Genomic DNA, 14,285 nt, shown 5'->3' with positions numbered 1-14,285 from the left:
TGAAGAAGATCTTCCTGTGTTGCGTCATTCCTTGCCGGCGAGGGTGGTCGCGACACTTGTTTCCACTTGATTTATTTCAGCCCTGAGTTTGATGATTTCCTGTCTTATGCTCCTCTTGGGTGAATTGGCTTCTTTTTGTTCCAGGGCTTTCAGGTGTGTCATTAAGCTGCTAGTGTATGCTCTCTCCTATTTCTTTTTGGAGGCACTCATGGCTATGCGTTTTCCTCTTAGCACTGCTTTCATTGAGTCCCAAAGAATTGGGTATGTTGTGCCTTCTTTTTCATTAAATTCTAAAATGTCTTTGATTTCTTTTTTTATTTCTTCTTTGGCCAAGGTATCTTTTAGTAGATTGTTGTTCAGCCTCCATGTGTATGTGGGCTTTCTGTTGTTTTTCTTGCTATCAAAGACCACTCTTACTCCATAGTGATCTGATAGGAGGCATGGAATTATTTTGATCTTCTTATATTTGTTGAGGTCTGTCTTGTGTCCAATTATATGATCAATTTTGGAGAAGGTATCATGAGGTGCTGAGAAAAGGGCATATTCTTTTGCTTTAGGGTGAAATGTTCTCTAAATATCAGTTAAATCCCATTGGTCCAAAGCTTCAATTATTTTCACCGTGTCCCTGTTTAGTTTCTGTTTTCCTGATCGGTCCATTGAGGAGAGTGGAGTGTTGAAGTTACCAACAATTATTGTGTTAGATGCAATGTGTGCTTTGAGCTTTAGTAAAGTTTCTTTTACTAATGAGGGTGCCCTTGCATTTGGCACATGGATGTTCAGAATTGACAGTTCTTCTTGATGGATTTTTCCTTTGACTAGCAAGAAGTATCCTTCTGAGTCTCTTTTGATGACTTCAGGTATAAAGTCAATTTTAACTGATATTAGAATGGCTGCTCAGGCTAGTTTCCTGAGACCATTTGCTTGTAAAATTGTCTTCCATCCTTTTACTCTAAGGTAGTTTTTGTCTTTGCCACTGAGGTGTGCTTCCAGTATTCATCAAAATGTAGGGTCCTGTTTTCTTGTCCAGGCTGTTAGTCTATGTATTTTTATTGGGGAATTGAGTTCATTGAGGTTATGAGATATTAAGGAATAGTGATTGTTACTTTCTGTCATTTTTGATGTTATTTTTATATTTGAGTGGTCATCTTCTTTTGGATTTGATGAAAGATGGTTACTATCTTGCTTTTTCCAGGGTGTAGTTTCCCTCCTTGTTTTGGAGTTTTCCTCCTGTTATTCATTGTAGGGCTGGGCTTGTGGAAAGATATTGTATAAATTTGGTTTTGTCATGGAATATCTTGGTTTCTCCATTTATGGTGATTGAGAATTTTTCTGGGTATAGTAGTCTTGGCTGACATTTGTGTTCTCTTAGAGTCTGCATGAGATCTGCCCAGGATCTTCTAGCTTTCATGGTCTCTGGTGAGAAGTCTAGTATAATTCTGATAGGTCTTCCTTTATATGTTACTTGGCCATTTTCTCTTACTGCCTTTAATATTCTTTCTTTGTTCAGTACATTTGGGGTTTTTATTATTATGTGACAGGAGGTATTTCTGTTCTGGTCCAGTCTGTTTGGAGTTCTGTAGGCATCTTGTATATTCATGGGCATCTCTCTCTTTAGGTTAGGGAAGTTTTCTTCCATAATTTTGTTGAAGATATTTGCTGGCCCTTCCAGTTGTAAATCTTCACTCTCATCTATGGCTATAATCCTTAGGTTTGGCCTTCTCATTGTATCCTGGATTTCCTGGATGTTCTGGGATACAAGCTTTTTGCATTTTGCATTTTCTTTAACTGTTGAGTCAATGGTTTTTATGGTATCTTCAGCATCTGAGATTCTTTCTTCCATCTCTTGTATTCTGTTGTTGATATTTGCATCTATGGCCTCTGATTTCTTCCCAAGGTTTTCTATCTCCAAAGTTGTCTACCTTTGTGATTTTTTTAGTTGTTTCTACTTCTGTTTTTAGATCCAGTATGGTTTGGCTCAGTTCCATCATTTGTTTGTTTGTGTTCTCCTTTACTTATTTAAGAGATTTTTGTGTTTCCTCTTTCATAACTTCTGCCTGTTTACTCAATTTCTCCTGCATGTCTTTAAGGGTTTTTTTTTTTTTTTGTTTTTGTTTTTGTTCTTGTTTTTGTTTTTGTTTTTGTTTTTGTTTTTGCATTTCTTCTTTATTGGCTGCTATCTATTGACCCTTATTCTCCTGAAATTCTTTAAGTGATTTTTGTGTTTCCATTGTAAGGGCTTCTAACTTATTCATGTTCCCCTGTATTTCTTTAAGAGATTCATTTATGTCCTTTTTGTGTTCATCTAGAAGCATCATGACCAGTGATTTTTAAATCCAAATCTTGTATTTCTGGTGTATTGGGTTATCCAGGACCTGCTGTTATTGGGGAATTGAGTTCAGTAGCTCCCATATTGCCTAGATTTCTGTTAGTAACATTCCTACATTTGCCTTTTGCCATCTTGTAATCTCTGGTGTTAGTTGGCCTTGTTGTCACTGACTGGTGTTTGATCCTCCTGTAAACCTCTAAGGGTATTTCCGCAACACTGGATGACTAGGTTTCCCCTGCAAAAGATTGCTGATGTGCTGCCCTCCTCTTGGGTGCCATTGGAGCCCTAGTGTGCCCTGCTCCAAGTTGTGTTTGTGAACCTGGTGTTGCCTGTTTGCTCCTTCAGGGAGTGATGATGGTGGATGCTGCAGGGATCTTTTCTGAGTGCTGATTTCTATGCAGGGCAACAGATCACCCAACTGGTTTGGTGCACACGTAGCTGTCCTAGCTCCCCAGGCTGTGAGTCCAGGTAAAAGCCTGACAGGCTTACACCCGAGCAATGTTAACCTTGGGCAAGGTCTGCTAACTGGTTCTGTCAGGTAGCCGAGATGGTGGTGCAAGTTCTGGGCAGTCTTCAGAGCAAATGACCTCCTGGCTGGGTTGGCACACAGATAGCCCACCGAGCTGTCCATGGCCTGGGTACAGGCAAGAGCTTGACAGGTTTAGACCAAAGCAATGTTAGCCTCGGAATATGTTGGCGTACCTCACACTGGTCAGATCGCTCTGATGTTTGGGAGCCAAGATGGCAGAGCACCTCTTGTAACTGGCTAGCAGGAGGCAGAGGTTTAATGTGGCTTCAGTGAGTTAAAAAGCACTGCAACTCCACTGCTGCTCACAGCCCTGCTGGCAAGTGGTGGCCAGTGGTAGCTGTAGCAGGACCTGCTTGGTCCCTGTCACCTTGTTTCTGCTGGTGGTGGCCCTCTCTGCTGGACCAGCTCATGCTGCGGTAGCTGCTGCCACTGCTGCTGCAAGCTATTGCTTTTCTTGCATTGAACTATCCCTGAATTTTTGAGATAAAGCCGACTTGACCATAATGGATAATATTTTTGATGTGTTTATGGATTCGGTTTGGAGCATTTTAATGAGAATTTTTTCATCTATGTTTATAAGGGGAAATGGTTTGTAGTTCTCATTCTTTGTTGAATATATATATGGTTTACGAATCAAAGAGACTGTGGTCTCCTAAAAATAATTGGGCACTGTTCCTTCTATTTCTGCTTGGTGGAATAGTTTGAACATTGACATTAATTCTTGTTTGAATGTTTGATAGAATTATGCACTAAAACCGTCTGATCTTGGGCTTTTATTTGGTTGATAGACTTTCACTTACTGCTTTCATTTCACTAGCCATTATAGGTATGCTTAAATTGCTTACCTAATTTTGATTTAACTTTGGTAAGTAGTATCTATCAAGAAATTATCCATTTCTTTTAAACTTTCCAAAATTTTGGAGCACAATTTTAAAAAATGTGTCCTTAAGAGTCTCTGGATTTTCTCCATTGTTAAGGCCTCAGTAAAATATTAAGGCATAGCTGTAACTGCTGACTAGCCCGCCATTAAAAGAAACTTTCTCATACATTTTTGCTGTTACTAGGAAACTTTCTAATGCCAAGTTGATTATGTACTCTGTTGTGTTCCGTGCCCTCAGAAAGAATCACAAGAGAAGCCAAAAGATCTACTTTGTACTGTTATCCGCAATAAGCTTCAATTGAAACCACTCATCCAGAAGTACTTCCTGCACCTATATTTAAGTGTGTATGCTATTTACTTTTATAAGCTGACCCTGTGATGGAGCCCAATACAAGAGAGACACCTGCACCAATATAAGAAACAATTTGGAATAAGACTTTCATTTTGAGTAGTAGTTCAGTAAAGTTTAAGTTCCCAAGACCTCTCTGGGAACTGACATCAACTTATCAGAAAGAGACATGTACTTGTGTAAACTGGCATCTTGCTTGGTAAGCTAAGACATAAGTTTTGGACAAGGCAAGTGCCCTGCCACAGATGAATACCCCAATGAATGGATAAGCACACCACCAAGACACATTCCTAAGACAATTCCCTATCCATAAATCCAGATTGATGGAATAACTTGGCACAGATGTTTGTAGATCCCAGACTTAAAAACCCTGTAGGAAATTAACTCAATGTCGTGGCTCAAATCTTGAGCCTGAATTGTGTCCTTCATTGATCACTTTTGAAGTGTGGCATTCAATTAACCACCCCCAGTTGACTATGATCTCTAAGTGCTTTGGTTGGCAATTCCCAGACCCCAACTAATATCTCAGATTATGTTCCCATTTTCATTTCTGATTTTATTAATTGAGATATTCTCTTAGCCCTTTAGTTAATTAGGATAAAGGTTTGTAAATTTTATCTATTTTCTCAAGACCATTGTAATTGAGAATTGTCAAAGTACATCATTTGTTAATACCCATTATTTTATGTAGTGTATGGTTTTTTCTGACCCTCTTTTGATATTCTAATATTATTTATTAAGTGTATCTTCTCTGGTGTGTTTCTCTTTTTCAGCTTAAAATTTTCCTTCCAGATATTTCAGTAGGGCTGGTTTTGTAGATAGATACTGCTAAAGCTTAGTTTTATTGTGAACTGGCTATTTTTATCCACTATTATACACGGCAGTTTTGTTGGATACTGTAGTTTGGTCTGGCATCTGTGTTCTCTTAGAACTTGTATAACATCTGTCCAGACCATCTCACTTTTAACTTCTCCATTCAAAAGTCTGGAATTATTCTAATAGGTTGGCCTGTAGAATTTATTTGCTGATTGTTTCTTGAACCTTTTAATATATTTTTCTCTGCATATTTAGTTTAGATCATTATGTGCTGATGGGAGTTTGCTTTTTTCTCATTTAATTTGGTGTTCTCTATGTTTCTTGTGCCTTAATAGGCATCTCCCACATTAGGTTAAGGAAGTCTTCTACTTTGTTTTTGTTAAATATATTTGCTGTGCCTTTGACCTAGTTAAGATTCTTTCTTCAATTACTCATACTCATAGACATGGCTTTTCCATGATACCCCAGTCTTCTAGATATTTTTAAAAAGTTTTCGTTGGTTAGGGTATCTATTTCTTCCTTCTTAACTTGCATGCTTGAGATTTTCTCTTCCAACTCTTCTATCCTCTCGGTGAAGCATGCCTCTGAGGCTCTTCTATGACTACCTACTTTTTTAATTTCCAAATTTCTTTCAGTTTAGATTTTTTATGGATTCTATTTTTACTTTACTTTTTGAGATACTTTCTTAATTTTATTCTACTGTTTGTGTTTTCACAGATTTCATTAATGGTTTTATTCATAGCCTCTTTTAAGACTTCTAACATATTTGTGATACATATCTTGAAGTCTTTATTGTGTTTTTAAACTATATTGCACTTCTTAGAGCCTACCACAGTAGGCTATACTACAGTGGGTACATAATTGTCCTGGCTGTTATTGATTATATTTTTATGCTGAGTTCTAGGCACCTGCCTTTAGGCTGATTGTAAATCTAGGTGCTGATATTTGCTCTTGTCTTTGTTAGTTTTGCATTATGTATTTTGGTTTCTGGTTCCTTCTGTGATTTAAAGTAGAGTGTCATCTTTGTGGATTGCCTGGGACTAAATTCTTCTGATATCCTGCCAGTTGTGGCAACTGGGGGTCCTGGGCAGAATGTGTTTCTGTATCCTGGCTGGCATCTGCCTTATGGTCTACTTCTCTCCTCCTTGGCCAGATCAGTGGTAGATACCCTCCCAATCCCTACTGTCTCCTATTTCCCAGGAGGTCTGCAGTAGACAAAAACCACAGTGAGACTACCACCAAAATTTCCGTGCGAGCTGGAGACTCACAAAGTGCGCTTGACTTGGGACCTACCTGCCCTTCTGAACTCCATCTTATTTCCAGTCTGTTTACCTACCTGGGACAGATCTGTGGACCAACACCCTCCCATATCCCATAACCTGCCTGTCTCCTAAGAGTTCTGCAATAAACAGGGACACAGGACATCTGCCTTATTCATCTGCCTTGTTTGTACCTCTATCTGTAACTGAGGTATATCCTTCCCCTGGAGCCCAGAACCTGCCTGTATCCCAGGACATTCACCCTGGCCAAGAACACAGGCGATATGACCTAACCAGTGACCTAGAGGATTTCTCTAACCAAGGACATAGGAGATCCTACTTACCAGAGAAAGCATTTCCTGCCTTCCAGGAGACTGTCTCTATCCCAAATCATACAGCTCTACCTGCCTCCAAGGAGGCCGGCTGAAGTCAGAGACACCCAGGTCAGTTCATATTAAGCCAAAGGTAACCTTAAGAACAGAAACTACAGAAACCAATACAATTTTTCACCACCAGAAGCCACTACTTCCACCAAGGTGGGCACTGAATACCCTAACATGCCTGAAAATGAAAATGTGACCTAAAACCCATCGCATTAAGCTGATATAGGCCTTTAAAGAAGATGTAAATAACTCCCTTAACAAAAATCAAACAGAAACAAAACAAAAACAACAACAAAAAGAAACCAGGAAAACACAGGCAAACAGGTAGAAACCCTTAAAGTGGAAACAAATAAATCTCTTAATGAAATCCAGTATAATACCATCAACCATATGAAAGAATTGATCAAAATAGTCCAAGACCTAAAAAAGAAAATAGAAAAAATATCAATAAAGAAAACACAAATGGAGGCAACCCTGGAGATATACAAATTAGGAATGAGATCAGGAGCTACAGATGCAAGCATCACTAACAGAATACAAGAGATACAAGAGAGAATCTCAGGCATGGAAGATGCTATGGAAGATATTGACACACTGGTCAAAAAAATACAAAGTGAAAAAGCTTCTAACCTAATATGTCCAGAAAACTCAGGACAACATGAAAAGATCAAGACTAGGAATGATAGGAATAGGGGAGAGGGAAGATTCTGAGTTCAAATGCCCAGAAAGCATCCTCAACAAATCATAGAAGAAAACTTCCTCAACTTAAAGAAAGATATCATCATAATTGTACAAGAAGGACACAACACCAAACAGATTGGAACAGAAAAGAAAATCCTCCCATCACATAATAATCAAAGCACTAAATGCACAGAACAAAGAATATTGAAAGTTGTAAGGGGAAAAATGCCAAGTAACATGTGAAGGCAGACCTATCAGAATTACACCAGACCTCCCAATAGAGACCCTAAAAGCCAATCCATCCTGGGCAGATGTCATTCAAATCATAGGAGAAAACAAATCCTAGCCCAGGCTACTATAATCAGTAAAATCCTCAATCACCATAGGTGAAAAAACAAATATACTTCATAACAAAAAACCCAACTTTAAACAACATATTTCTATTAATCCATTCCTACAGAGGATATTGGAAGGAAAGCTCTAAACCAAGAAGGCAAGTACACCCAAGAAAACAGGAGAAATTAAATATCTAATAACAAACCCAAAAGAGAGATAACACACACATAATGCCACCTCTAGCAACAAAAAGGAGAGGAACTAACACTAATCTGCCTTTAATATCTCTCAACATCAAAAGCAAAAGAAGTCAATATATCACTATTTGTAGATGATATGATAATATAGATAAGCAACCCACACTGATGCTGGAGCCCATTATCGGCCACTATGATGTATACCAGCATTGCAGGGGAGAAAGGTAGCCTTGTAGGAGTGCAAACAGGAATGAATGTGCAGATAGGACCACCCTTGCTGCACAGAAGAATCAGCCAGAATCCCTCAGGATACAATCTCAGGGCCAGCCAGGGACAGGAGTCTTCTGATGTCCATCTACACTCAGAGCTGATACTGGGCCACACAGCTACACAAACAAATATCACCACAAGGGAATTGGTCTCCCAGAAATGCTTACACACCTGTGTACACAGAGAGAACTGGTCTCCCAGGAGTACTGATAAACAGGCTTGCAGAACGAACAATCCACAGTCAGAGACAGCAAGACCAGCTAACACCAGAGATTACCAGATGGCAAAAAGCAAATGTAAGGACATAACCAGTAGAAACCATGGTGACATGGCATTATCAAAGCCCAGTTTTCCCACAACAGCAAGTCTTAGACACCCCCCAACACACTGGAAAAGCAATAACTGGATTTAAAATCACATCTCATCATATTGATAGTGAACGTCAAGAAGGGCATAAATAACTACCTTAAAGAAATGCAGGAAAACACAGGGAAACAGGTAGAACCTCTTAAAGAGGAAAAACAAAAATACATTAAAGTATTGCAGGAAAACACAAGCAAACAGGCAAAGGACCTGAACAAAACAAACCAGGATCTAAAACTGGAAGTAGAAAAATAAAGAAATCACAAAGGGTAGAAACTCTGGACATAGAAATCCTAGGAAAGATAACAGGAATCATATATGCAATCATCAACAACAGAATACAAGTGATAGAAGAGAAAGTATCAGGTGCAGAAGATACCATAGAAAACATTGATACAACAGTGAAAGAAAATACGAAATGGAAAATGCTTGTAATGCAAAACTTCCAAGAAATCCAGGACAAAATGAGAAGACCAAATCTAAGAATTATAGGTATAGAAGAGAGTGAAGATTTCCATCTTATAGGACCAGTAAATATTTTCAAAAATTTATATGTTGCTCTAGCATTTGTCTAGTCACTACTTCATTAGGGCTAAATGTTATAACGCCCATCTGTCACAAAAGATCTTTTCCCCAAAGGTTAGTAGCCAAATTTAGCCTCCCCCAACATTTGAGCTGGGCTTTGGAATCTCTGCTTTAATCATTAGTTCTCAGCCTGTGAAATTCCTGGACTTTATTCTTAATAGAACAATACAGCGTCCTCTTTTACATGAGAGCCACTACTAGCCACCACCTGGAGTTTCAGCAGATCTACCAGGCCTGCAGTTTCCTGATGCCAACAGGCTACCTACCATCAGTGAAGTCAAGGAAACTCCAGATCACTTCCGTGGAATCTGAGGGTAGGGGTTTGCCCAAGCTGTTATATGGCCTAACTTCCATTAAAAACTTTGGCCTTGATCAGTAAACAATCTTCCTGGATAGTTTCCACCAGAAAACTTTCTTTTCACTACTTTCCCATCCATCCCTCAGCTTCTCTTCCAGGAACCAGTTTACAGTAGCTGATCTCAGCAACAATTATAGAAGAAAACTTCCCTAACCTAAAGAAAGAGTTGCCCATGGATATTCAGGCATCCTACAGAACTCCAAATAGACTGGACCAAAAAAGAAATTACTTCTGCCACATAATAATCAGAACAACAAATCCACTAAACAAAAAAGAATAATAAAAGTAGTAACTTCACGGGGAGCAGCGGCGTCAGCAGCAACAGCAGCAGTGGCTGGTCCAGAGAAAGGGCCATCAGCAGTAGAACCAAGCTGACAGGGTCCAGGCAGACCCTGCACCCACGACCACTGGACATCGCTGGCCAGCCGGGCTGCAAGCAGCGGAGGAATTATGGAGCCTTTCACCACACAGAAGCCACATTAGAACTCTGCCTCCCATCAGTCAGTTACAAGGCCTCCATATCGGTTCTCAGATGCCAGAGAAATCAGACAGACTGAGGTACTCAAATACAACCCAAGACCAACATCGCGGGGGTCTAAGCCCGGCGGGCGTTGGCTTGCACCCAGGCACTGAGCTGGTCGGGGGGGCCACTGGTATGCAAACCCAGCCAAGAGGTTGTTTGCCCTGGCCGGCGTGCCCGACCCCGCCATTTTGCCTACTGGAAGCCAGAGAGTCCTAGCAGGCAAAACGAGGTAACAGGCTAGCCCAAGGTTGACATAGCTGGTGTCTAAGACGGTCAGGCCCTGGACTGACCCCAGGCCCTGGGCTGCTCGGTGGGCCACCTGTGTGCCTACCCGGCCAGAAGGTTGTTAGCCCAGCAGACTGTCCCAGCACTCTCAGGGAGCGCGCACACCGCCATCCTGGCCATCTGACAGACCCAATTACCACTCACAGCTGAGGGGAACTTTGCTTGGACATTGGCCTGCCAGGCTTTTGCCTAGACTCAGAGCCTGAGCAGCAAGGCTAGCCTTGTGTGCACCAACCCGGTTGGGAGTTCCACTGGCCAGCAGAGTGATCAGCACGCAGAAAAGGTCCCCGCAGCATACACCCCTCAGCACTCCCTGAAGGAGAAAACGGGCACCATCTGGTTCACAGTCGCAATCTGGGGCAAAACACACTAGGGCTGCAAAAGCACCTAAGAAGAGGATAGCACATCAGCAATCTGCAACAGGGGAAACCCTGCCATCCAGCGTTGCAGAAATAACCCTAGAGCCTCTCAGGAGGCTGAAACACCAGCCAGAGACAAGACCAACTAGCTCCAGAGGATGGCAAAGGGCAAACGCAGGAATGCTACTAGCAGAAATCTAGGCAATATGGAAGCATCTGAACCAAACTCTCCAACATCAGCAAGTCCTGGTTATGCCAACACACCAGAGAAACAAGATATGGATTTAAAATCACTGATCATGATGCTGCTAGAACACAAAAAGGACATCAATAAATCCCTTAAAGAAATACAGAGGAACATGAATAAGCTAGAAACCCGTATAATGGAAATACAAAAATCTCTTAAAGAAATGAAGGAGAATAAGGCCCAAGAGATAGAAGCCAATAAATAAGAAAGGCAAAAAAAAAAAAAAAAAAAAAAAAAAAAAAAACTTAAAGAAATGCAGGAGAACTTGAGTCAACAGGCAGAAGTCATGAAAGAGGAAACACAAAAATCTCTTAAAGAATTACAGGAAAACACAAACAAACAAATGATGGAACTGAGCTAAACCATCCCGGATCTAAAAACAGAAGCAGAAACAACTAAGAAATCACAAAGGGAGACCACCTTTGGAGATAGAAAATCTTGAGAAGAAATCAAGGGCCATTGATGCAAATATAAACAACAGAATACAAGAGATGGAAGAAAGAATCTCAGATGCTGAAGATACCATAGAAACCATTGACTCAACTGTCAAAGAAAATGCAAAATGCAAAAAGCTTGTATCCCAGAACATCCAGGAAATCCAGAATACAATAAGAAGACCAAACCTAAGGATTATAGGTATAGATGAGAGTGAAGATTTACAACAGAAAGGGCCAGCAAATATCTTCAACAAAATTATGGAAGAAAACTTTCCTAACTTAAAGAGAGAGATGCCTATGAATATACAAGAAGCCTACAGAACTCCAAACAGACTGGACCTGAGCAGAAATAGCTCCTGTCACATAATAATCAAAACCCCAAATGCACTAAACAAAGAAAGAATATTAAAGGCAGTAAGAGAAAAAGGCCAAGTAACATATAAAGGAAGACCTATCAGAACCACACCAGACTTCTCACCAGAGACCATGAAAGCTAGAAGATCCTGGGCAGATCTCATGCAGACTCTAAGAGAACACAAATGTCAGCCAAGACTACTATACCCAGCAAAACTCTCATTCACAATAGATGGTGAAACCAAGATATTCCATGACAAAACCAAATTTACACAATATCTTTCCACAAACCCAGCTCTGCAAATAATAATAGGAAATCTCCAATACAAGGAGGGAAACTACACCCTGGCTAAAGCAAGATAGTTACCTTCCTTCATCAAACCCAAAAGAAGATAACCCCTCAAATATAAAAAGAACATCAAAAATGAAAGGAAGTAATAATCACTATTCCTTAATATTTCTTAACATCAATGGTCCCAATTCCCCAATAAAAAGACATAGACTAACAGACTGGATAAGGAAACAGGCCACTACAATTTGCTACATACAGGAGACACACCTCAGTGTCAAAGATAAAAAATACCTTAGAGTAAAAGGCTGGAAGACAATCTTACAAGCCAATGGTCACAGAAAACGAGCAGGAGTAGCCATTCTAATATCAGATAAAATTGACTTTCAACCTAAAGTCATCAAAAGAGACACAGAAGGACACTTCTTGTTGGTCAAAGGAAAAATCCACCAAGAAGAACTTTCAATTCTGAACATCTATACGCCAAATGCAAGGGCACCCTCATTCGTAAAAGAAACTTTACTAAAGCTCAAAACACAAATTGCACCTAACACAATATTTGTGGGGGACATCAACACTCTACTCTCCTCAATGGACCGATTGGGAAAACAGAAACTAAACAGGGACACAGTAAAACTAATTGAAGCTTTGGACCAATTGGATTTGACTGATATTTATAGAACACTTCACCCTAAAGCAAAAGAATATACCTTTTTCTCAGCACCTCATGATTCCTTCTCCAAAATCGACCATATAATTGGTCACAAGACAGACCTCAACAAATATAAGAAGATCGAACTAATCCCATGCCTCTTGTCAGATCACTATGGAGTAAGAGTGGTTTTCAATAGCAACAAAAACAACAGAAAGCCCACATACACATGGAGCCTGAACAGTACTCTACTCAATGACACCATGGCCAAAGAAGAAATAAGGAAAGAAATCAGAGACTTTTTAGAATTTAATGAAAATGAAGGGACAACATACCCAAATCTTTGGTAGACAATGAAAGCAGTGCTAAGAGGAAAATTCATAGCCCTGAGTGCCTCCAAAAAGAAAATGGAGAGAGCATACACTAGCAGCATAACGACACACCTGAAAGTCCTGGAACAAAAAGAAGCCAATTCACCCAGGAGGAGTATAAGACAGGAAATAATCAAACTCAGGGCTGAAATCAATCAACTGGAAACAAAGAGAACTGTACAAAGAATCAACGAATCCAGGAGCTGGTTCTTTGAGAAAATCAACAAGATAGATAAACCCTTAGCCAGACTGACCAAAGGGCACAGAGAAAGTATCCAAATTAACAAAATTAGAAATGAAAAGGGGGATATAACAACAGAAACTGAGGAAATCCAAAAAATCATCAGATGCTACTACAAGAGCCTATATTCAACACAACTGGAGAATCTGGAGGAAATGGACAATTTCCTTGACAGATACCAAATACCAAAATTAAATCAGGCCCAAATAGATCATCTAAGCAGTCCCATAATGCCTAATGAAATAGAAGGAGTCATATAAAGTCTTCCAACCAAAAAAAGCACAGGTCCAGATGGTTTCAGTGCAGAATTCTATCAGACCTTCAAAGAAGACTTAACACCAACACTCTTCAAACTATTCTACAAAATAGAAACAGAAGGAACACTACCCAATTCCTTCTACGAAGCCACAATTACGCTGATACCAAAACCACACAAAGTTCCAACGAAGAAAGAGAACGTCAGGCCAATTTCCCTTATGAACATCGATGCAAAAATACTCAATAAAATTCTTGCCAACCGAATCCAAGAACACATCAAAACGATCATCCACCATGATCAAGTAGGCTTTATCCCGGGAATGCAGGGTTGGTTCAATATACGGAAATCCATCAATGCAATCCACTACATAAACAAACTCAAAGAAAAAACCACATGGTCATTTCATTGGATGCTGAATAAGCATTTGACAAAATTCAGCATCCTTTCATGCTTGAAGTCTTGTAAAGAATAGGAATTCAAGGCCCAAACCTAAACATAGTAAAAGCAATATACAGCAAACCAGTAGCCAGCATCAAACTAAATGGAGAGAAACATGAAGCAATCCCACTAAAATCAGGGACTAGACAGGGCTGCCCCTCTCTCCTTATCTTTTTAATATTGTACTTGAGGTACAAGCTCCAACAATTCGACAACATAAGGAGGTCAAAGGAATACAAATTGGAAAAGAAGAAGTCAAACTATCATTATTTGCAGATGACATGATAGTCTACCTACGTGACCCAAAAAACTCCACTAGAGAACTCCTACAGCTGATAAACAACTTCAGCAAAGTAGCAGGTTATAAAATCAACTCAAGCAAATCATTAGCCTTCCTATACTCAAAGGATAAGCAGGCTGAGAAAGAAATTAGGGAAATGACCCCCTTCACAATAGCCACCAACAGTGTAAAGTATCTTGGGATGACTCTTACCAAAC

This window comes from Apodemus sylvaticus, chromosome X (assembly GCF_947179515.1).
Source record: "Apodemus sylvaticus chromosome X, mApoSyl1.1, whole genome shotgun sequence".
In the NCBI taxonomy this organism is placed as follows: Eukaryota; Metazoa; Chordata; class Mammalia; order Rodentia; family Muridae; genus Apodemus; species Apodemus sylvaticus.
The sequence above is the reverse complement of the archived record's forward strand: the minus strand, read 5'-3'. Positions refer to the sequence as shown.